The sequence below is a fragment of the Panthera uncia genome, chromosome X (assembly GCF_023721935.1).
Source record: "Panthera uncia isolate 11264 chromosome X, Puncia_PCG_1.0, whole genome shotgun sequence".
NCBI classification, from domain to species: domain Eukaryota; kingdom Metazoa; phylum Chordata; class Mammalia; order Carnivora; family Felidae; genus Panthera; species Panthera uncia.
In genome coordinates, this window is record NC_064817.1 from 111,188,771 (window position 1) to 111,214,654 (window position 25,884).

General features: G+C 39.8%; 1 pseudogene; it reads right to left on the reverse strand.

Moving 5' to 3' along the window:
• Positions 1-9,943: 9,943 nt before the first annotated feature.
• On the reverse strand, positions 9,944-25,103 carry LOC125931411 (cerebellar degeneration-related antigen 1-like; annotated as a pseudogene).
• Positions 25,104-25,884: the final 781 nt, after the last annotated feature.

Here is a 25,884-nt window from a genome sequence, read left to right on the forward strand (position 1 = left end):
AAGTATTCGTTACTCTCCCCTCCTCGAGCTATAGTGACCTCCGGAGAAAGCTGAGCCATCAACTGGGAATCAGCGTGGGGCTCGGAGTCTACCAGAACTCCTGTCTCCCGTACAGAGGGGAAGTGCCATCGAGAGAGGCCTGACACTCTCGTAGCTGGATGGTCAGTCATTCCACCATCATTCATCAAGGAATCCTTCCTTTCCTCAATTCCTTGAAATAATACCACAGAACTATAAAAATATTGGAAGAAAATACGTGAACATATTTTTATCATCTTAGGGAGGTGAAGGCTTTTCAAAGGAAGGCATGAAACGTTTGATTACATAAATATCTGAACGTCTTTATGGCAAAAGACAAAATTAAAAAGTAAATGGCAGGCTTAAAGAAAATGTCTGCAGCATAGAGTTTAAAATAAGAGTTCCGTAGGGGCTCCTGGGTGGCTCAGCCTTAAGGTTAAGCATCTGACTCTTGATTTTGGCTCAGGTCATGACCTCATGGTTCATGGGTTTGAGCCCTGTGTCAGGCTGAGTGCTGACGGTCTGGAGCCTGCTGGAGCTTCTCTCTCTCTCTCTCTCTCTCTCTGCCCCTCCCCTGCACACACACACACACACACACACACACATACTCTCTCTCTCTCAAAATAAATAAACTTTAAAAAAAAACAAAAGAAAAGGAGAGTTCTCTAATATGCTAATAGTGCCTACAAATCAGTAGGAGAAAAATTTTTGAGTGGGCAAAGGATATAAACGGACAATTTAAAGATGGAGTAGAAATGGCTCACCATATGGAAAGATGATTAAAGAAATGAAAATTAAAACAAAACTGAGATACCTTGCTATTCACCTTCTGTTTGGTGCAAATGACAAAGATTGGTAATATTTCATGTTGGTGAACATATGGGACAAGAGGGCTCTCCTCCACTGTTGGTAAGCATACAAATTGGTCCAGCCTCTGTAAGGGCAGGTTGGCATATATTATTATTATCCCAAGTTCATGTTCTCCTCGCTAATGTAAAAGCTACTCAGGCAATCTGCCTCTGTTCCTGACTTCATTTCCTATTTTTGTGTCTGTTCTCTCCTAGCTGGTGCTATTTGTGCTTCTCATCCCAGCCAGGCAGGCTTGACCTTCACTCCTGACTTCCGCGATCCCTTCACAACTGCAAGTCATTTTCCTACAAAACTGGAGTTTGCCTACTCTGCGCCTTTGAGAGTTTTGGAACAGCATGCAAGTTCACGTCGCCATCACGTTATCCTGCTGACTGTCTCATGTGACGAGACCGACACCCGGGTCGCTTGCTTCTGCCCTTGTTCTTCTGCCTGTTGTCCCCTCTGCAGCCATTGAGCACACGCACGTGTTGTCACACAAAAGCCGTTTTGCTGTTTTTATTTGTCTTGTGAATGTTGTCATTTGCTTCGTGCGTATCACGAATTAGTGTCATGTACTGCTCGGTGATATAAAACTGTCACTAATTAGAAATTTGCGTTGAGTCTGGGTAGGAATGGCGCCCAAGCAGAAAAGCAAGAGTGCAGATGCTAGAAGAGCAAAGAGGGCAAGAAAAGTGATGTTTGCAGCAAACGAAATGAAAGTTCTCGAAATGCTCAATAATGGTGAAACCAAGACCTCTCTAGGGCCCTTTTTTCCCTTTTTTTGGCATTAATAAATCTATGGTTTGCACAATAAAAATAAGAAGCTATTAGGGCCAATCAATCGAGGGGCACACTAGAATCATCGAGAACATCATACATAACGTGAGATGCCAACACAGAGACCATGGAAAAGATGTGCACGTGTGGCTTCTAACCCAGAGAGAGCTGCATAGGCCTCCTCCTGTATGCGTAATCTGCCAGCGAGCATCACAAAAACGCAAGTTTCAATTTTCATCTGGACAAAAGGTTACAACATTCACTGTGAGTAAAGGGTGGTTGGCTAGGTTTAAGAAATGCTGTGGTCTGTCTGAAAAGAAATGGTCGGCAGAGGAAGCAGATCGTGAGGCTGCTGCTGGCTACCCTGAACACCTGAGGGAATGGATTGAGGGCAACGGCTATTTCTTCAGTGCTGACGAAATGGCCCTGTTCAGGAAGTACATGCCTACTTGCACACCTTTTGCAAAGGATGAGAAAAAGACCAGAGGCTTCAAGCCTGGAAAGGACAAGCTCAAAGTTCTGTTTTGTTCCAACGGTTCTGGTGATTGATTAAACCCACATTGCTTCACAGATTGCGAAGTCCTTGCCCTCTTAAAAGAGAATGCTAGAAACACTTTTCTGTTTACATGAAGGGAAACCATAAAGTAGGGATCACTGAGAAACTCTTTTGGGGCCCGTTTTTGAAGTCTTCATTCCTGAGGTTAGACAATATTTAAACCAAAAAAAACAACAACAACAACAACAAAAAAAACCTTGAATTCAAAGTTGCTGCTTTTGGACACCTGCTCCTACTGCCAAAAGTGCGATAGTAAATGCTGATCCTTGTGTTCCAGTCACCTCCACCCCCCAGTACAACTCCACTCCTTCAACCCAAGCATCTGGGAGTGCTGAAAATTGTTTGTGAGGTACTGTACTTGGCGTATATTTGATTCCCTTGCAGATCGTATGAGAGAGACGCCAGAACTGACTGGGAGGGTAGCTTGACAAAATTTCCCCATTTGTAATGCTTTAACAATAGTGGAAGAATCAATGCGAGAACTAACTAACACGGGCAACCCTTAATGGAGCCTGGCACAAACTTGGGAATGAGGTTGTAATGGACTCTGCAAGTTTTCTCCCAGTGGTAGACGAAATTGCAAAGGTTGTAGCATCTGCAAAACATTTGGGTGGTGAAGGATTTGAAGACATTGATTTAAGTGACATTTTGCCGAAGTGTTAGATTCTCACCCTCAGAAGATAGTTGAGAACTTTTTCAGAGATGGCATCACATCAAAAGTTGATACCACAGGTCAGCATAGGTTAACATCCAGAGCTCAAAGAATGTAGGAGCAGCTGTTCCACAAGTCAAATTGCTGTGATGATTCAGAGGAAAGAGATCCTTCGATGGAATATTTATTGACCTGAAGGCAAGATTTAAACGATTACCCACAACCCTATAAAGCAGTAATAAGAAACCTTCAAATGAAGGCCAATAAGTCTTTCTCTCTGTTTGCTTCAACAGGGAAGAAGAGGCTGGACCTTCGGGCCATGTCATTCAAACCCATTCTACAAACAGCAGGCAGAAAGGCCACACACAGATAGTTGAGCCTTGGGATTCAGACTCCAACAGCTCTGATGATGATGTGATCCAAGTGCTGGAAGATGAAAGCAGAACGGAAGGTTGAGCTTACTTCTCTCCAGACAAAACCCAACTGTCTTGATTCTTTCCCTGTCACTACTGTGATGACCAGCATTTTCACTGACGCATGATTGTCCTGACTTTGCGATCAGAGAGAAACAGAAATCGGTTGCCCAGTCATCACTATTACTGATGTGAAATTAGTAAAATACCAACAAGATTCACTTTACTTAGTGTCTTATTTCAGCGAACAGACCAAGTGTCTGGGCTGTCGTAATACCCACTTCCCTGCTGCAGTTCCCCCCCCGAGGCTCATAAGTCCCTCCGACACAGATTCCTCTACAGTGAGGGTTCCAGGAAGTCAACTCTAATACGTAGGGAGGGGGGTTACTCTATGTGGTTGGACAACTTGATTTTGTACTCTTGATACTGACATTTATTTTAATCTTACTTCAGCCTAACTTGCCATGTTGACAGAAAGAATCTAGACTCATTCGTTTGGTATCAGTTAATTTGTTTTCCAGCAGTTGTAGATGTAGCCATTGGTCAGTCTTTAAGGCAGTGCGTTTAAAATGCATTCTGGGATTTACTCGTGGTATCTACTCAAGGAGTAAAAGCTGCCAGAGTTCATCTCCATTGATCCTCTCTGTTGTCCTATCTGGTCTTCCCAGCGATTTGCATATTTAAATACCCTCTGGGAAAGGGATATCGCAACTTCTTCCCGAAAGGTGGTAGAAATCCAATGATCCACACCACCCTCGGCGGCTGAAGGTTTGAATGCTAGCTTACCTATATCTGAGTTTGAAGTGGTCAGAGGAAAGGGAAGAAAATCCAAGAGTTAAAAGGGCTTGCTTGCATAGGTACAGTTGAGATATCAGGCATTCCCCAACAGGTTCAAAAGAGGCAAGTGAGAGTTGAGAAAACTCATTTTCAGGTGCTGTGGGTCGAGCGGCCCGCCACAGTGCCAGAGGAGCTCACTCCCTTGCCTTACAGTAGTTCTCGACACATCAAAATCCCGTTGGGGGGCTTTGAAAAATACAGATTTTGGGGACCTGCCCCTGGATGTACTGAATCAGGGACGGGGTGAGCACCTGCGTATTTTGAAAGCTCCTCAACCGATGTTTTATACAGCCATGGTTGTTAACTGCTGCTCTCAGTCTGAACAGAATTCTAATAGAAAATGCAATACAAATGGCAGTGGGCCCAGCAGCTAGGAAACCCTGATTCTAAATTTCGGCTCCACCACTAACTCAATGGATGGTCTTATTCAAATCACCCTACTTTTCCCTTATCTGTCAAGTGAAAGAATAGGACCACTTGGTCTCTAAGGTCCCTCTCTCTCTGCACCTTGCAAGAAAGGTGCATCAACCTCACTGGTTGATTGTGAGTGTGCCTGAGCCCTTTCATAGAGACCAAGGTAAGTAGCAGCACTACTGTACTGTGTTCCTGTTATTTTAAAAATCGTGCTTCTGGTTCAAGTTTTACCATGTTTTAGTGCCTTCCAGAAAAGAGAGTTAGGCATGGAAAAACGAGAAACAAACATGGCATCAACTTCCTGAAAAGAAAGACAGAGAGGACTTCCTATGAGTTTCTTATTTGTGTTAATGGCGATTTTTCTTCTTGAGTTACAGGGCTTGGGGAAAATAATAATGCATAGATATTATGAGTAAAACATCTTAACATGTTGTATCTATTGTTTTCATAAACCAAAGCAGAGAACTCTGTATGGTTACTGTTTCAAGGTTCCATGGATAATTGGTACATTCTTAATCATATCTAGAGGTAAATATTTTTAAGTCGATGACTATTTTACCAGTATAATCAGTGGTTCCATATGCCTTTAGAGAATGTGGTTTCCTGAGAATTTTACCATTTCTTGAGATTACTGCCTTGCCATTTTATTTCTCTTAAATTTGACCAGAATTAGAGAAATCAAATTCAAGTTGAACAGCATCAAGCAGGAACCATTAATATAAAAATAATGCAATGGGAAACCAACTATTATATCAGTTTAGTTGTCACAGAAATGCCTAGACTTTGGCTTGAGAGGCGGAAATGTTTGTCTAGGGACCAGGCCATTTGAAATAAAATAATTGAGATAAATCTAATTCTTGTTTAATGCAATATCCAGTTAAAACAATCTAAGAAGTTTCATTGATGACGATAAAATCTAGAACATTTCAATATGGCTGAGTTTAACAAGTCAGCAGAACTTACAGGTGGATTTGAAAGTTGGTATAGACCTAAGTGGTAGAAATAGAAATGAATGACAACATTGCCATGCAAATGGGTGTTTCCTTTTTCTTTTTAAAATTAAGAATAGTCCCCCAAATTGACAAGCTGAAATTTCTTTTAGAAGATGGTATGCACAGTTTGGGTGAAAAGAATCCTCCTCTTGTCAAATGGTTCAGGTAAATTGTTGTGTTCACTATTATGAAATGCATGGAGTTTTCCTTCTTTACAGACATATTTAACCACTGGAAAAAGAAAAGAAAAGGAAAAGGAGGTGGGGAGAAAGGGCAGCCCAGGTTGATGACGCTTGTAGAGAATATTAGAAAACTGGTATTACATTTAAAAAGAGCCCTTTGTTTGTTTAAAATCTTTTCCGTTCAAAATGCAGACAAGGCTCTTTAAACCACACATTTGGATTACACAGCTGCCACCACCTGAATGCTAATAAAGGGCTTCTACGGCGTGTATAGCCGAAGAGTGTGCGAACCACGTTTGTGCTATGGAATATATTGATCACTGAACTTTACATAGAGTTACCTTTTAATGGTCTTGATGTCAATGTGCTATGGTTGTTTATCTAAGAATTCAGAAATAAACTGTGGCATGAACAGAGTGTATATGTTCTTGGGAGCCATAAAATCAAATAGAAAATAGATGAAAGCCCAGACAGGACATTTCACTAGCGCAAACAACAAACGTTGGGAAATTAAATAGGAATCTAGTGTGCTTGAGACACTGCACTTCATCTTTCTTGCATTACTGCATAAAGCCCGTGATATAATTAACCCATTTTTGCAAACACCTAGAATTAACTCCTGATTTCCTGGCAAGGGCATGAGGAAGGCCGTGATGAGAAGAACACGGGACATAGACAAATGAGGGCTTTGCCATTGGCTGCTTGTCTGCCTGGGGTGGGGACTCCCTCTCTCTGCGTGAGTGGCGCTTGGTCCCCGCAGGATCACCCTTGAGCTATTGGGGTGTGGCAAGTCAGCGTGGGGCCTAGGTTTGGGGATCAGAGTTGCTTTCAATCCTGTCCCTGCCAATTACCAGCTATGTGACTGTGGGCATGCTTTTTAACCATTTCAGACTTGAGTTTCTAATCTGTAAAACGGGGTCGAAAAATACCTGCCATTATAGGATTGCTATGAGATTATATGAAATGCCTAGTACAGTGCCTGGCACATAGTAAGCGCTCAATAAATTGTTGCTATTATTATTATAACAAGCATTATAGAACTAAAGATGATAGTTTACTCATGTTTTTGCAGGATTTTAATATTTTGATATTTTATCTAATTTCCTTCAAAAAATGGTATGCATGATGGTTTTAAGAAGAGAGAAGGAATAAAAATTGATTTGCAATATTTTTCTTTGCTTGTGAAAGATACCTGAAATGATAATTCCTTTGCCCCTATGGTACTCCTTGACTGCAGCTCCATTTATATGTGCTTTGTTTATCAAGTGGTTATCCTTGCACGATATTTATTCATATAGGGATGACTTTTAATGACTTTTTTCACATGGGTATATTCCTATTCTCTAGAAAATAATCCATCCACTTGGTTCCACTTTTAAGATAATTAAGTCACTCTGTGTTAATAGGAGCTAACAATAAAGCTCTATAGGACCTACTTTGCTTAAACCACCAAATTATTAGCTCAGCTGCCTTTGATAGAAAATTGGATATCTAAGTACTCTTACGAGGGGAGGACAATTCCGCATAACTCGCTTCTGAACATCTTCGCTATTTCATGCATTCTGTGATGGCATTCAAGAAACTTAGCATCATGCTTTCCAGAATGCTGAGTATTCATCATCATCCAAATGCTGGATCTGTTGGGTAACAGAGCTGTCACTGCCTCAGTTCAAGCCCCCGTTACCACTTAGCCTGGATGATTATAGTGGCTTCATGACTCACATCCCAACTCTTCTAGTGTTTGAACTTGGGAGTCTTTGATGTTCTGGTATATTATGTCTGGTAGTCTTCGGCACTTGGCTGCTTGACAAATTTTCCTCGTGTACAATTCAGATGCTGGTACTTCCTTGTTCAAAAATCTTCAGTGGCTGCCCATTGTCTATATATTCCACTACTTAACCTTTAAATCATGACCCAGTCCCAGCGTATTGTAACCAGTTTTGCCGGCCGGTGTTCTCTTTCCTACAGTGTATGTGATCACCCGTGTCTTCCTCAGCCCTAAGTACTAAAGATCTTCAGCTTACAACTCAACCCTGATCTCTTAACGTTTGTTGCTTAAGCTCTGGTGGGTAAGAGCAGAAATTAGACTTATTACCTGAAGCCAGAGTGCCTGAGATGAGACTTCAAAGCTGTAGTCTCCTTCCTCTTCTCCTCCATTATTACAAACACCTAGACTTGGCTCTTGATTAATTGGCAGTGGCATGATCAGTGTCCTAATGAGAAGAATATGGGACACAGAGTGAAGGCTTTGCCACTTATTCTCTGCCCTGGGCTGGGGACTCCCTCTCTTTGGATGAATGGTGCTTAGTCCTGGCAGGATAACCCCGGTGTGTAAAAGTGACTTTCTTCTTTAATATTCTTTTTAAGCTTCCAGCCTATTGAGTTAGGGTATCCTCACTGAACCCCAGCCCCGTTTGCCTGGGGTCCTGAATGCTACCCATTCAATTCTGGCTCTAAATACAAATATTCTTGTTGTGCCCCTGGAATAATTAAGTGGAGATCTAAACTCCATTCTCAGGCTCTTGCTAGCCTCCTATCCTGAGCATCATCACATACATGGTATCTTTATTTATCACCAGGCTTCAAATTGCTCGACACACTCTTTTGCATGTGAATGCTAGCCTGGGATGTACTTAATATATTTACTATACCCTAGATTTGGCATCTAGAGCAGGAACTGGCAAACCAAGGCCTTTGGGTCAAAACTGGCCCAACTTTTTTTAAATAAAAGTTTTATTGCAACACAACCATGCCCACTCATTTATGTATCGCCTATGGCTACATTATAATGATAGAATTAAGTAGTTGCAATAGAAACCATATGGCCCGCAAAATCTTAACTATTTACAGAAAACATTGGCTGGCTGACTCCTATTTAAAGTCAAGTAGTTCTCCAAGCTGGATATTCCTTCATCTTTGATAATTCCTCATTCACATCCTGTCAAACGATACAAGGCTAGTTCACTGGGACTATGAAAATAGGTTCCAACCCATTTAAACTACTTGCTTTCGCTTGAATTTCCCTGCTTCCTCTTTGTCATCTTCCTAAGATGTCCTTTCTCTGTGTTTTGCTTTTTAGTGAGAGATGCCATAGTTATAAAGACTACTAGAGTAGCCTTATCATATGTCTTTAAATGTCACATCAGGTCCATATGTGAAAGTCTTTCAACATTGTCAATATCTTTCAACATGACCTTCTAGTATCTCTAAGATTAGGTCTTTTGATTCGCTAGTATCTCTAACATCAGGTTTTCTGAGCTTCACAGCTTCCAACATCTCCAATTGCCAGATCTTCTAAATGTTACAATGCCCACATCTTCCACTCTCTGGCCTGAAGCATCTCTAATGCCAGGGTTTTCTAATCTCCTCATCATCGGGGACATTAAAACTCTAGGTCTTCTACTTTCTCCAATAATCAATCATCAAGTTCCAGGTCTTGTCTCAGGGTCCAGAGTTCTAAGTTCCAATTTCTCTATGTTCCCAATCCTCCAGTGTCCCATATATGCACGTCTTCTAGAGTCCACGTTTTATTGTGTCCTAGTGCAGCTCTTCTAATATCTTCTAGCTCTCACATCATTTGGTTCCTACAGTTTTTAGTGTCTCCTAAATTCTGATTTTACAATGTCTTATTATCACCATTTCTTCCACTGCCCAAATCTTTCAATATCTCTAAGAACCAGGTTTTCCAATGGTTAGGTGTTCCAACATCCCCAATGTCTGGATTACTTGGTCTTTTGACATCCTGACATCTTACTGTCCAAGTCTCTTAATGTCTAGGGCTGCCAACGTCCTTGACTTCCAGCATCATGAAAATTATAGCTTCCAAATTCTGTGTCTTAACATGAATGTGTCAATATCCAGGTTTCCCAAATATCTCCCGATACCCAGGGCTTCCAATTTTAGGATTTCTAAATGTCTAGATCTTCCATTGTCTATATCTTCCAATGTTTAGGGCTTCCAAGGTGCAGGACTTACAATGCCTCTAAGTATTCAGGGCTTCCAATACCCATGAATTCCAAACATTTAGGGTCTCCAAAGTCTCCAACGTCCAGAATAACCAATGTCCACAAAATCTAAGGTTTCCAATGTCTCCAATATCCTGTGCTTCCAATGTCTCCAATGTCCAGGGTTTCCAATGGTGCCAGTGTCAAGGTCTTCCAACAACTCCAGGTCTTCCAGCAACTCCAAGTCTTCCAACAAGTTCTAAGTCTTCCAACATCAAGGTCTTCCAGATAATCCACGTCTTCCAGTAATTATAGGTCTTCCATAAAACCCGTATCTTCCAGGAAAATCCACGTCTTCCAGGAAAATCCACGTCTTCCAGAAAATCCATGTCTTCCAATGGTTTCAAGGTCTTCCAGACAATCCACATCTTCCAGCAATTTCAAGGTCTTCCAGCCAATCCATGTCTTCCGGAAAAAAACTGTCTTCCACCAAATCCAAGTCTTCCAATCAATCCAAGTCTTCCAGCTGACTTATGTCTTCCAGAAAATCCAGGTCTTCCAGTCAATTGATGTCTTCCAGAAAGAAATCCAGGGCTTCCACTCACTCCATGTCTTCCAGAAAAATATACGTCTTCCACCAAATCCATATCTTCCAGAAAAGTCCAGATCTTCCAACCAATCCATGTCTTCCACCAAATCCAGTCTTCTAGTCAATCGACGTCTTCCAAACAAAATTTATGTCTTCCACTAAATAAATCCAGGTCTTCTAATAAAGCCACGTCTTCCAGAAAATTTATGTCTTCCGCTAGATCCAGGTCTTCCAACAAATATATGTCTTCCTAGAGATCCACGTCTTCCGGAAAAAAATCCATGTCTTCCAGGAACCTCCAGGTCTTCCAGCAAATCTACGTCTTCCAAACAATCCAGGTCTTCCAGACAACTCGGGTCTTCCTGAAAATCCATGTCTTCCAGGAAATCCACGTCTTCCAATGACCTCCAGGTCTTCCAGAAAATCGATGTCTTCCAGAAAATCGACGTCTTCCAGCAAATCCATGTCTTCCAACAAGGCTGTGTCTCCCATCAAATTCGTGTCTTCCGGCCTACCCACGTCTTCCAACAAATTTGTCTTCCAGAAAATCCACGTCTTCCAACTAAGCTGCGTCTTCCAGAAAATCCACGTCTTCCTGCATCTCCAGGGCTTCCAGCATCTCCAGGGCTTCCAGCATCTGCTCGTCTTCCAGCAACTCCGCGTCTTCCAGTATCTCCACGTCTTCCGACAACTACCCAGTCTTCCAACAGGGGGCTCAACATCCACATCTTCCGACGTCTCCAGAGTGCCGGTCTTCTAACATTGGGTCTTCCAGTGTCTACAATATCCAGGTATTCTAACATGTTCCATAGTCCAGGTCTTCTGACCTTTCCCCAGGTCCAGACCTTTTTAAAATTAGTCTTCCCAAGTCCAAGCCTTTCTGTGTCAGATCTTTCTACAGACAGGCCCTCCAACACAAGTAATCCTGCCTACAGTAGATTTAGCCTCAAAAAATCTAATAAGGTGTTCCTTCTTACAGACCAGATTTTATGGATTAACTGTATTGCAGCTTAATAGTGTTTTCTGCTATTAGTAAATATGTATTTATGCTTTACAACTTTTTAAGATAGTGTTCATAAAACAGCCTCTGGAAAATAAACACACTGATGGGATTGCTGTGAGAAATTTTGCTACTTCCCTGATGCTTATAGGTTTCATATAGTCAACTATGTTTAGGTGCAAGTGAAATTCTTATTTAATGAAAAAAAATCCTGTTTAGAGACTGTTTATTAGAGTTAACATACAGTGTATTTATCCATTTCTTTTAACACCAGTTTTTGTTTGGTCTTATGTGACCAATTAATAATAATAGTAATCATAATAATAACACTTGACATAGCATTTGCTACGTCCAGGCACTGTTCTAAGGTTGTAACATGCATCAACTCATTTAATCTTCCCAAGAACCCACTGAGGTAGGTGCTGTCATCTCCGTTTTACAGATGAGGAAACTGACACACAGAAGTGAAGTAACTTGTCCAAAGGACACAACTAATAAGTGAAATGAGAAAGCTGGGATTTGGACTCAGCTAGCTTGTGACCAGAGCCCATGATCCTAACCGCTATGCTATAATATCTGCTGCTGAAAGTCAAGATGAGAATTATGGGATCCAAAGCGTGATTGCTCCCGTTTTGTGTGCAGACTATTATCAGATCTTATGTCCAAATGGTCTCACTTTTTCCTGTCACTATCAGAACATATTTGTACCCACAGATCTCATTCCTCAACTATTTACTATTATTCCCTTGCCCATGTGTATGGAACTAGGCACAAACACTTCCTGATACCGTTTTCAATTTGGGCAGAAATAAGGAAGCACTGAGTTCAAGAGCCATTTGCTTTAGAATCATATTCATAAGTCCATGCTTTGAGTCCTGGTGCTTGGAATTTGACCCTCCCATCAACTTCAATCTCTTATCACTGACCATTCTCCAGTTATACCTTACTATATAGACCACTTATCATGAGTTTGTTTCTGACCTCCAGGATTTACCTGTCTCTTCACATATCATTGATCTCCTGGATTCCTGACTACTGTCTTGTGTTCAACTAATGGTAACTACAACTCCCTAACCCCCAGCATGCTGGCCTAGAGAACTAACTACTTGGTTCTCCAAGTCTCACCTCCTAACAGGTGCTTCCAGCAATATTGCTACCATGCCTCTGGGTGGCATGACAAGCATTAAAGCTACATAATGAAATTATGGTTGGTCAAGGGATCCCTAAAGATCTAGAATTGTCTACATGGTAATACAAATGAATAATAATTATTAAAATTGAAATACCTTCCAAATGTCTAATGATTTATTTTGCAAAGTGCTATCATTTCATCCATCATCCATGTCTTCATCCATTCAACAAATGTTTATTGAGCGCCAACTGTGTGCCAGGAATATTTTAATGGAGCTCAAAATCACCTAGGGGAAACTGACAGTGTACAAATAATTGAACAATTATCTATCAGTTGTTGCAAGACCATGAAGGAAAAGTAAGTATAGGATGTTGTGAGAGTCTGGAAAGTTAAGGAAAGCATTCCTGAGGAAGTAACATTTATGGTGACTGAAGGATATATTTTCTCACTTGATTAGTAAGATGGATGTTTTATGTCAGTTTCACCTAATCAGGTAAAACAGCAAGTACTAAAGATGGGCATGGGATGCATGTATTTTGACTTGTTTTTTTCCCTACTGCTCCATGCTGCCTTAAAAAATGTATAGTAAGTATAGTTTTGGCACTGTATATCAAGGGATATAAAAATGTTGGTACTCTTTGACTTCGTGTTTTCATCTCAGTGAATCTATTCAAGATTTCATTTCAAATTATTTCATTTAAATGCGGATAATTCATGCACAAAGATGTTCCTCACGTAGTACGTGGTATAGTGAAAAACAGAAAAACCTAAGGGTCTCACTTTAAGGGCATGGTTAGGTAAATGTGCTATTTCCATGTGATGGAATGTTCTTTCATTAAAATATTTGTGGTATGTTGATATTATATAATGTTAAGTGAAAAATCAGCACACAAGATTACATAAAGTGTGGTTGCAATTATCTTGAGTATATATAATCAGAGACAAACGACTAGAAATAAACATATTGGAGATTGTGAACTAATTATCTCTAGGTGGGTACGTTTATGTGTGACTTGTGTGTACTTCTTGGTGTTCTTTTTTTTTTTTTCCTCCCAAAGTTCTTACAGTGTGAAAGTATTTTATATTCAGGAAAAATATTTAAATGATTGTGCATAAACGTTCATTATTTATTCATCTTATTATACATGTAATCAAGTTTTACTGTTGAAAACACTTCAAAATGAAAGAAACCAAATTGAAAAAAATTAAGATCTCAAATAAACTCAATACTTAGAGATAATTTCTATAAGGTTTTTGGTGTATATTTTTCCACCCTCTTTCACAGGTATGTTTATTCTCTTTCACAAAATGGAATCATACTTATATTTAACCCAGTTTTCCCCTTAACAATAAATTATAAACGTCTTCCCATGTCAGTGACTGTGAGTCTATGTTCTAATTTTAATATCTAACTTTAATATCTCCTATTGGCGGGCATCAGGTTCTTCCTAGTTGTTTTGTATTCTAAAAACTGCTGTGATGAGCACATACGTTACACAAGTTGTGCAGAACACAAACTGTGTCGTCTTCCATGGTGGCCCTGTACGTGATCGTGTGCAAATTTGTTCAGGTATCACTTAGGATAAATTCTTAAAGGAGAGTTGCCGAGTTAAGGGATATGTACATCATAATGCTTATCAGAGCAAAAAACCCATAAGCAGTCAAGATGTCCAAGAATCGGGGGTGGTTAAATAAAATTATACGGTAACTCTATGACAGAGTACTATGCAGCCATTTAAGTTTGCACCACAGAAGAATATTCACTGAAATAGGAATATGTTGACAAGATCTCATTAGTGAGAGGAACAGGTCACATGGAAGTATGTATAACAGTCAAATCTTTAGAAGGCAAACTATATAAATGTCCTCTGAAAAATGACCGGAAGAATATACACTACTATGTCAGTGGTAAAAGTCCCAAGAGGAAAATGGGTAAATCGTGGTATATTTACACAGTGTAATATTATACAGCAGAGAAATGAACTACTGCTGAGCATAATAATATGGGTAGATTGTACTTCTATAATGTTAAATTAAGGTATCAAGTCCCGGAAGAGCACGTATAATAGGATGTCCTTCCTATATTATTCAAAAACAAGTGAAACTAAACACTGTGTTATTTAGCTACACATATATATTTGGGATTTAAAATATTTTATTAAAAAGCAAAGGAGAATCAGTAAAAACTTCGGGATAATGGTCATTGGGACTGAGGAAAGGGGCTGGAATAGGAGAAGATCGTAGAAGTGGATTGAAGTTATCGTCCGTATTCTAGCACTCAGGTTCAATGGGTGGGTGGGTGTTCCTTATATAATTAAAAGCATACCATTGACTAAGAATTGTATGATTATGAAAATTAAATCCAATAAGTTAATGGATAAAAATAAAAGCGGGCCATGCACAGATCGATGAGACACCGTGCGTGGATTACTCATAATACAATTCGGTGAATTCAAATCGCATGGTATTTCTTAAGCAGTTATCTCTGGGTGGCTGGAATACATGGGCTTTTTATTCTCTTGCAGTTCTTTATTCTCTAAATTTCCTATAGGGAAAATACAATTTAACAATAATTGAAAGACAAGCCCCAAACTACATAGAGGAAGATCTCAGATATGTTTAATGTGCATACCAGAGACTGAAAAAGTGTTGACGGGTTAATAATAATTGCCTTTGTCTAGTGACATTTCGCATCATTTTTTTCTGTTTCCTTACAGTTGTTTTTTTAATCCAAATGTTACAGAGCGAGCTTATTTTTTTGTTGCTACAAAAGTAATATATGCTTACTGTAAATGCAGTAGTATATAGAGTAACAAGTGACAGTTCCGCTGTCCAGAGACAGCCATGATTACTTTTTCTCTGTATGTGCATGTGTTCTTGATGTTTCACAAAATGAAGTCATCCTGTACATATTATTCTACAACTTGCCCTCCCCAGCCGCGCTCAATAGAAAGTCATTAAAATATTTTTTAATGTTTATTTATTTTTGAGAGAGAGAGAGAGAGAGAGAGAGAGACAGAGGGTGAGCAGGGGTGGGAGAGGGGCAGAGAGAGGGAGACCCAGAGCTCAAAGCCCGCTCCAGGCTCCATGCTGTCAGCACAGAACCCGATGCAGGGCTCGAACTCATGAACTGTGAGATCATGAGCTGAGCCGAAGTCAGAAGCCCAACCGACTGAGCCACCCATGCGCCCCAATAGAAGTCATTTTGTTGTAATAGCTGAGGGAATTCCATAGTAAGGTGTACTATATAATTTATTCAACTCTTCCCACATAAATCTTGAGATTGTTAACAGTTGTTTTTTTTTTCTTTACCATTACAGATAATGCTATAAAAACATTCTTTTTAATCTATCTTTTGCACATTTACAAGTATTTTTACAGGCTGGTACCTTAGAAGTATGATGGCTAGATCAAAGGGTGTGAGCTAACTTGACCCCTGGCATGCTGGACCCTGTCATTCTTTTTAATTTTTGTCAGCATTTTGGATGAAAAATCCAATCTCATTCCATTAAGTTATTTTCCCCTGATCACTAGTAAAGTTAAGCACCTTTTAATATTTTTATTAGTTATTTGTATTTCTCCTGTTGGAGATTGCTCGTTCATATCCTTTGCCTTATTTTTCTGTTGAATCATTTGTCTTTTTCCTTGTTGATTTGTACGAGGTCTCTGGATATCAGAGCCGGTATCCTTTTGTCTGCCGTATACCACAAATGTCGGTCATTTGTCTTTTTCAACATTTATTTATGGTGGTATTGCCCTAACAATCTAATTATAGAAATGGGCAAACATATGAATCTTTCTTTTATAGTTTCTTGGTTTTGTCTCATACTTAGGTTGGTGTCTGTATCTCAACATTATAAAAGTATTATCTTCTGTTTTCTTCTAATACGTTATTTAGTTTTTATTATGTAGTGCCTTAATCCATATGTCCATATGGAATTGATTTTGTGTGTGTGTATGGTGGAAAGTAAGGGACCTATGTTTATTTTTTCCTATGTTATTTATGGAATTACGTCTGCACTAATTTGGAATTCTTTTTTTTTTTTATCAGGAAGTATATGGGTATACTTATGCTTCTTTTCTGTCCAGTTTTGTCTTTTACTGAGCTGGTTCCTTTCTGCTTTAATTACTATAGCACTATAATATGTTTTGAAAACTGATGGGGCTGCTTTTCTTCCTCCATTATTCTGTTTGATTTTTCAGGATTTGCTTAGCTATTCTTGTACATTTTCTTCAGATGGATGTTAGAATCAGCTCATCAACTTCTGTTAAGAAAAAAAAAAATCCCTTGAATTGCCTCAGGCCTTTTGAGTAATGTGTCAAGAACTGATATCTTCATGACACCAAGTTTTGCATTTATCCTGTATCCAGGCATCATATTAAACTCTGTTCTTAGCCCTATGTTATTTTTCCAGTTAATTATCTTGAATTCCTAGGTACAGGAGCATGTCAGTTGTAAACAATGGCACGTTTGTCTTTTCTTTGCTAATGTTTGTATCTCATTTTTTTCCCCTTATACAACATCGATAAAGATCTTATGACTTCTAGGACAATGCAGATTTATACTGATTCATAAAGAGCAAGCATCCTTCTCTTGTTTTTGACTTGAACACAAATACCTTTTTTCACTGTAAAACATGATGGTTGCCATTGGTTATGATAGATAACCTTTTTCCAGTTATGGGAATACTCTTCTAGTCTTGATTCCTGATTGACTTCTAGTTCTGTCAGGAACAGACAAAGAATGGTATAAAGTCTCTTCTGGCATCTGCCAGGGCGATAATATGGTTGTTCTCTTTAATCCCTTAATGTAGTTAATTACACTGATAGGTTTCCTAATGTTGAGACATTCTTGCATTCTTGGAATCCAGTTGACTTGGTAGTGGTGTTTTGGTTCTGTCAGTATTTGATTTCGGATGTAAAGCTCTATATTAACAAGTGCCTACAGCGCCGCCTCCTTACCTTTTTCACATGTTGGCACACTGGGGCAGATGGACAGGACTGCTCAGGGCAGAGGCAGCTGGCTTCTCAGGCTCTGCCTGTTTGCCCCCCAAGGCCTTAGAAGGTAAATTACACACACGCTTGTTGGGAAACTCTCATTTATTGTTTTCCTTTGTGTGATGTCCTTTTCCTGCTTTAATATCATGATTGTGTGTACTTGTGAATGAACTGGATTTTTTTTCTTATTTTACAGTGTGCCTTAGACACAAGCTGTTCCCCTGAAAAGTTGGTAATACCCATAAAACCATTTCGTCCTGGTGCTTATATGGGAAGTGGGAGGGTAGAAATGCAAATCTCTCAGTTTCTTCCTTATGTGTGTGAATTTTTAGTTTTAAAATTTCATTTATATTTTTTTATTGAATTAACATGCGGTTTATATTAGTTTCAGGTGGACAATAGAAGGATTCAACAATTCTATACATTTCTCAGTGCTCATTGAGATAAGTGTACTCTTAATTTCCTTTATTTCACCCATTCCCCCACCCGCCACCCATCTGGCAACCGATCTGTTCTCTGTATTTAGAAGTCTTTTTCCTGCTCTGATGATCAGTTTATGCAAGTTTTCCACCTCTCCTTGGGGCAATTTGTGAAACTCTCCCATTTCATTTAGATTTTCAGATGTATTGATTAGAAGTTGTACATAATCGTCTAATGTGTCTTAACTTGCATATATGTGGCGATATCCTCCTTTTTTTCTTTAACAGAACTGTTCATAGATTTGTGTATTTTATTTTCAGTTTAACTATTTTTAAAAGTTGTTCCTTAATATCACTTTCTGCTTTTGTTAATACTTCTTTCTATATTCTTTGGTTCTGTTTGGTCTCTTTCTAGAATAATTAAGTGAATGCTTAGTTTATTTTTCAGTCTTTCTTATTTTATACTTAATGCATTTAAATGAGAAATTTTCCTCTGGATGTGTTTGACCGTGCCCCCAGTTTCCACATAAACAGTGTTACCATAAACAGCATTAGCCAAAACAGTGTGACCTTTTTTTTCCGGGGGGGGGGGGTCACTTCATCTGTAGTTAGTTTTGTTTTCCTTTTTAATCCAAGAGTTATTTAGAAGTATTTATCTATTTCAGCATGGTTAGATTTTAGTCGACATTTTGTTTTTCTACCCTTTTCCCCCTCTTATTACTAATCCTACTGTCTCATGGATGGAGAATGTTTCCTGTGTGGATTATACATTTTGGAAATTTTTTGTGTCCTAATGTAATAAACTTTTATAAATATTCCATGGGCAATTGAAGCAAATGTATGTTTCCTTTTTGTTTGGGTAATATTATATCATATTTCTACATATTAAATTGAATTGTTACTCAGATTTTCCCTTTTGATGTGCTCAATCTAAATTTTTGATGAGAGTATGTAAAATCTCCCACTTATTTTATCATAGTCTTCTATTTCTAGCCTTTTCTGCTTTGCAAATTTGAAATTCTTTTTCAGTGCATTAAATTTCATGATTATCTTCATTGGATTGTGTTAGTTCACAACATAAAGGTACCTTCTTTGACCCATTTGATGCTTTTTGCCGTGATGTTTCTTTGCCACCTTTACTTGATTTTTGTTAGCACTTGTCCGGTGTAACTTTATCCATTTCAGTATCTGCAGTTTTTCTGCACTGTTTTGTTTTAGGTGTGTCTTTATCTTTTCCAAACGGTACATGATGATTTTTTCTTTTACTCCATCTGGAATGTTTGCCTTTTAATTCATAATTAAAATTTTCACATTTATTACAATGATGTAACCTTTATTTATAATTCTGTCATTATTTTAATTTGTTTCTCTTTTTGCTAAGCTCGTCAAGGCGCATGTCCTCCTTTCCTACAGTGGCTTAGGAGTTAGAAATATCACTTCTAATAGTGGTTGCATATATACATGTACGTGCGTATACGTATTCTTTTTACCTCGTGTACTTTTGTATCATTAAAACTTCTAAAGTGAGCACATAATACCTTTGTAATGAAAAAATAAAACAACACTGCTTTTAAGTGTGCCTAGAATATATTTGTTCATTCTTTACCGGTCTCCCGTCCCTTGCTCAGGCTGTCATCATCGAGATTATATATATCCTTCCACTGACCTCACGACCCCTCATTACTCCTGTCCATCCTGTTAATTGCTGCCAGATTATTGACTTAAAATACCATCTCCTTCCTAGAACTCAATTCCTAATGAAAGCTGAACCTCTGCGCCATGACTCCCCCATGGAGCCATTCCCGTTCTCCACTTGCCCGTGGACCTACTACAGCCACACTGCTTCCCTCGCCCCCTCATTTGTCAGCACTGGTTCCTTCTTTTGCTTTTGGTTATTTTGTCCTCGACTTTCCCTCTATATTTTCAGAGTCCTGCCCAACCACAAAGAGTCTAGATAACCTGTCTCAGAAGATAGGTTATTCTTCTGTCCTAATAGTTTTCCATTATGGGAAGACATGCCTCTTCAGGGAGCAGGAATATTCTGGTCACAGCACTGTGGGAAAAGACTTCATTTTTGACCATGAAGCCTTAAAGCGTTTGATGTTTATTGAAAAGGGACATTTGGACCATGTCCTAAAATGACTTAACTTTGAGACTGATATTAACCCCTCACCCCAAACCAAAGGTTTCTTTACGCTGTTTCCTCAATGACGATGCCGGTTAACATCACCTCGATTCAAACCTTTCCCCGGTTTCTGAATCCTCTCTAGCAGAGGATAGTCAATCTTCTATTTCCTTGAGAATTGTTTGGGGCCTATCAGAATTTAGTCGGTGACTTGAGCTTCTCTGGAAGTTTTCACGAACTGCTCTGGGCCTGATGCCTCAGCAGAACCTGTGCTTGCATTTCAGTCAGTGTGGCCCTTCCTACCCTAGAGTGGAAGCTAAGAATGGGATGTAAGAACTCTAGGCACTGAGGAAGTATGTTTTCGCCTCAATGCCAAAAAATAATCAGTTCTCTATTGCACTCCTACCCCAACAAGACAAGGTCTTTAGCATACTTTTTACTTTTATTTCCCCTACCATTTCTTCCAGATAACTCTGCCCCCAGAGTGCCTAGAAGGGAGTACAGCTGCAAGCAATATTTGCCTCATGAGATAAAGAGTTCCGTTGGATCAACAAAGCTGAATTCTTGATGAACCACTGCCCCTTGTCTAGGCTTCAAAATATTTTTGGTTGCTTACACTATGCCTATATTTCTATTTTTAGGACATAAGCACATTACCAGTAATTATGGAGACGATATGTTTTTCTGGTTTCACGGCACCAAGTCTTCTCCTTTCCTGTATGCATTTCTTATTTTTACTGAATAAAACATGTTTTCTCCTCCTAAAATGAGGAATAAAGTTCTTTTCCATATCTCAGCACAGCTTCTCTTGCATATGTAGGGTCCTTGGGAACACGTAACTGCAAAAATCCACTACAGGATGGGGTCCTGGCGCATCTGAATTCATGGTACCACCAGGAGTACCACGGCACCATATTTAGATATGGGTGTTACGTCATTCCGGAAAAACTCACCAAAACACGTGCCTCTCTTTTGAGCCAAACTCAGCCTCAAAAAGCTCCTGTCCTCGTCAGCAAGGGTGAAACCAGATGCTCATGCAATATCTGCCCCCAAGTTCCTAGGTGAGAAAACTCACAGATCTAACACCCAGACTCAGGTGGTCCTGCTCCAGAGTTTGTCTCAGGATGGGAGTCACGCGTGCGTTTTACACAACTTGTATCTTGCTCACTTCGTGTTGTCCCTCTGAGCATCATCACAGACATTTGGCCTTTCATAGACTCTACTGGTTCTAGGGAACCATAATCACTTTTTTTGTTAACTTAAAATAGTTTTATTGAGGTAAAAGTGACACACAATTGCACATACTGAAGGTGTACAATTTTGATATGTTTTGATGTAATCACTTTTTTAATGTTCAAATTTTCACGGACCGTTAGGAATGATTTTACGCCAACTCTTACGTCACAACCCAGGCGGCTTCCTCCCAAAAACAGAAGGTTCCAGGCTGATTTTAAAGTATGCTACTCTGTAAGGACCCCAGTTTCTTTTTAGTGAAAAGTTGAGAGAGCCATCCCAGGAAGCTGCGAGTGGAAATGATTTCTCATGAGTGCTTGAGGTGAAGCAGGTTAACACGGTGGTTGCTATCCACTTTCATGAAGAATCAAAAGGATTCCTCTTTTCAAAACATACTGCAAGTTCACATTATTGCTTTTAAGTCACTGTCTCTTTTTACCTGGTTTAATGAGGGCTTTATTAATCCAATTTTTCTTTTGTGTTTTTGTGCAGCCAATTTTTTCTCCTTTTCTAATGACTTTATTAAACCATGTTATGTGTTATGAAACCATATCCCAGTCTCCCAATTGAGCAGCCTTTGTTTTTCTATTAGCGTATATTTCTTAAAATGGCTGCAAACTGTATAGCTCCAATCTCCATCACTATTCCTCAAAGCCCAGCTATCTGCAAAGAAAACTCTCCATCCACGGAATTCAAAAGTGCAGGACATAAGTAGTTTGAATAGAATATTGGGAAGTTATCTCAAAATTACCATTAATGCTTTATTGTTATGGGAGCTAGTGTTTTTTTCCTACTGTTGAGGACAACTTTAATGTTGAATCCCAGTTTATTAAAGACCTTTACATAAATGTGGATATTTATTATCTTAGTACTATGCCAGTTTACCTTTGGAAATAGCAATTAAGAATATCAGAAAGTGTAGCCAGTGTCAAAAATCGTCAGACTTAAATTTTTATTCAGGAAGTTCAGTGGGTTTATTTCTGTACACATGTATAATTAATATTTTGTTTACCATAGGCACCAACACAAAACACCAGAAAACTAAGATAACAAACTTCAATTGCAATTTTATGTTCAAGTTACACTTATTTACTGTTCTTTTTCTCACCCTCCTTCCTGCTCTCCCACTCTCATCCAGGGGCTGACATTATTTGCATGTTTTCTTATTTAAAAAAGCCATTTAAAATTTTAAGTCAAAGATCAACATGGATTAAGATGTCCCATCTCTGGAAGACCAATTTTGAATTTCATAGTAATTTAACGCCTGCCCAGAAAAGATACACAAAAGTCACTTCCTTCCAGGTTACTTTGTTGATAGGGCCTGTGCTGCTTCCCCATTGTGCTGTATCAAACCGCTTCACAATTCACTGGTCTAAGTCAATAACCATTCATTTTTGTGAGCCTATGAGTTAGCTGGACATTTCTTCTCATTTTTTGCTAGACTCCCTTATGTGTCTATGGTCAGCGGTGGGTAAATTAGAAAGCTCTGTTGATCTTGGCAGGGCTCTCTCACATATTTGGGGGTTTGCTGGGATAAGCTGGCTCCCAATCACATGGCCTTTCATCTTCCATCAGACTAGCCCAGGCACGTTCTCACTGCATGGCAGAGTTCCGAGAGGGAGAGTAGAAGTGTGCAAAGCCACTCAAGGCCTATCGACGGTGGATTCAAGACGTGGGGGGAAAAAAACCCTTCATCTTTTAATGGGAAGAGCTACAAAGGTACATTGCAACAGGTATGGAGATAGGGCATCCATTAATGGTGGCCATCAGCTGTGGGTCACGCACATAACTGTGCTGCTCTTGACTGTGATCTCTCACATATTTGGGGGACACTAGCACTATGCTGCCCTTGGACAGCCCCAGCTGGGACAAGTGGGGTCTGTTCCACATGTTCTCTTGCTTCCCAGCAGCCTTATTCTTCCCACACAGCAGGAATTGAAGAGAAGATTTAGAAAGGACCACGATCTTGCGGCCTAGAGATGGAGCTGGCACATCATCACTTCCGCCACATTCTGTTGGCCAAAGTTATAGCGTGTAAGGAATGAAACTTTCCCCCAAAAGTCCTATGTTGAAACCAGATCCCCAGTGTGAGGGTATTCGGAGGTGGGGCATTTAGGAAGTGATTAGGTCATGAGGGTGGAGCCCTCATGAACGACTGTTTCCATTCCTTCTATTTTCAATAGTCTCTGAGTTAATGATAATTGTCTCTATTCTCACGTTAGCAAGAAGGCAAACTAGGAAGTCCCAATGCTCATCTCTCCCACAAAACCAACAAAAACAATGAATAAACATCTATATGGCAATAAGACTAGCTCTAAGAGAGCTCCAGTGTACAATAGAGAAGTGCAATAAAGAAGCTGAAAAAGAGGAAGAAAACAACTACAAGACAAACAAAGCAGTGAACAAAATGGCAGCAGTAAGTTCTCACTTCTCACTAATTACTTTGAAGGTAAACACATTAAACTTACCAATTAAAAGGCATAGAATGGATAAATAAACATGCTCTAGTGATATGCTATCTGCAAGAGAGACTGTATTTATTTTTATTTTTTATTTTTAGAGGGCTAGGGAGCACGAGTGTGGGACAGGGTCAGAGGGAGAGAGAGACAGAGTCCCAAATAGGCTCCGTGCTCAACACAGAGCCCGACATGGAGCTCGATCCCATGACTCTGGGACCATGACCTGAGCCCAAACCAAGAGTCAGATGCCCAAATGACTGAGCCACCCAGGTACCCCCGACAAATTTTTAAAATATCCATTTGGGGGCACCTGGGTGGCTCAGTCAGTTAAGCCTCTGACTTTGGCTCAGGTCATGATCTCATGGTTCATGAGTTTGAGCCCCACATCGGGCTCGGTGCTGACAGCTCGGAGCCTGGAGCCTGCTACGGATTCTGTGTCTCCCTCTCTCTCTGCTCTCTCTGCTCCTCCCCTCCTCACACACAGTCTCTCACTCTCTCTCAAAAATAAATAAACAATAAAAAAATAAATAAGATATCCATTTGATTCTTTTAAAAAAGCAACAACATAAATATACATGTTTAAATAAACATGTTTTCAAACTTTTTTTTATAAATAGTAAGTATAAATTCCAAGACAAAAAAAATAGAGTGGCATTGTCTCACATTTTTGTGAACGTATTTGTAAAAAGTTTCAATTAAGAGAGACACACTTTAGAATTAAACATACATAGGCTAAGAGAACAAGTCCTTTCATGCAAATGGTAACCATGAGAAAGCAGAGGTGGCTAGATTTATATTATACAAAATAGACTTTAAGTCCCAAACGGTCGGTCTCTAGAGACAAAGAAGGTCATTATATAATGATAAAAGTGTCAATTGAAAAGGAAGATGTAACAATTATAAATATATAAACACCCAACATCAGAGCACCTGAATTAATTAATTAGTTAATTATCCATATAAATATGCAAAACAGAGCTGAAGGCAGAAATTGACAGCAATAAATAATAGTAAAGGACTTCAATACCCGCACTTAGAAAACCCAGACAGAAAGCCAATAGAGAAACAGCTGGCTTGGACAACACTGTATACCACACGGCGGCGGGGAGGGGGTGGCTAGGTGTTGTGTTGATGATGAGTGTGATGGGTCTTAATCCAGCAGAATAACCTGGACCTGCATGGCAGTCAGGGGTTTCAGGAATAGCAAGAGAGCAAGCCTTGATGTGCAAGTGCTTTTCAAGCCTCTGCTAATATTTGCTGACGTCCCATTGGTCAAAGCAAACAACATGGCCAACCCGGATGCAAGGAGTGGAAGGACAGAGTCCACTTCTTGATGGGAGGGTCTGTGGTATCCCACTGCAAGAGCAAGCATGCAGAAAGGGAAATGAGATGTGGTCACATTTGTACAATCGCCACACTCCTCCTCTCATTTCATCCCCTATCCCTCTCCCTTCATCGCTTACTCTACTCCAGACAAACCAACCTCTTCCCCTTTCCTCAGAAATGGCAGACATGCTCTCACCTCAGGACCTTTGCATATGCTGATCTTACCCAAAATATCCTTCCATCAGATATCCATATAGCTAGTTCCTTTGGCTCCTTCAGGCTACTGGGTTGGCAATTTGGCCTGGACCCAGCCGGGCAATTTTTCTGTTCTTGGCTGAGATCCCTCATGTGTCTGTGATGATCTGGTAGGTCAGCAGGGTGCTAGGAAGGCTTCAGCTCTAATGGCTTGGGTCTGCTCTGCATTACTTCTCACCCACCAGCAAACAAGACTGGGCTTGTTCACATATTAATCATAGGGTTGGTTCCATGACAGTGTAGAAGCACCGTCAGGGCCTCTAGAGACTTAGCTTGGAACTAACACAATGTTACTTCCATCGCATTCTGTTGGCCAAAGCAAGTCAGAAGGCCACATTATCAGACTCAAGAGGTGAGGAAATAGATTCCACTCCTTAACGGGAGGAGCTTCCAAGTCACATTGCAAAGGGGCAGGAATACAGGGAGGGGAATAAATGTAGCCATTCTGGCAAGCAATGCACCATAATGTGCCATTTTCTGTATTTTTCTTCAAAACAATAGTCTCCAGCTTAAAGGAGTGTATCTTTCATTACTCCCGCAATTATGTTTGCCCGTGTCTCCTTTCTCTTCTCTGTCATTTGGAAGTTCTATCAGACAGACGTTGACTCGCCTTTATGTGTTCTCCATACCTCACAACGTTTCTTTCGTAGCTTTGCTCTCTCTCCCAACACCCATCCCCAGTACGTTCTGAAAGTGTACTTTGTCATCTGCCAG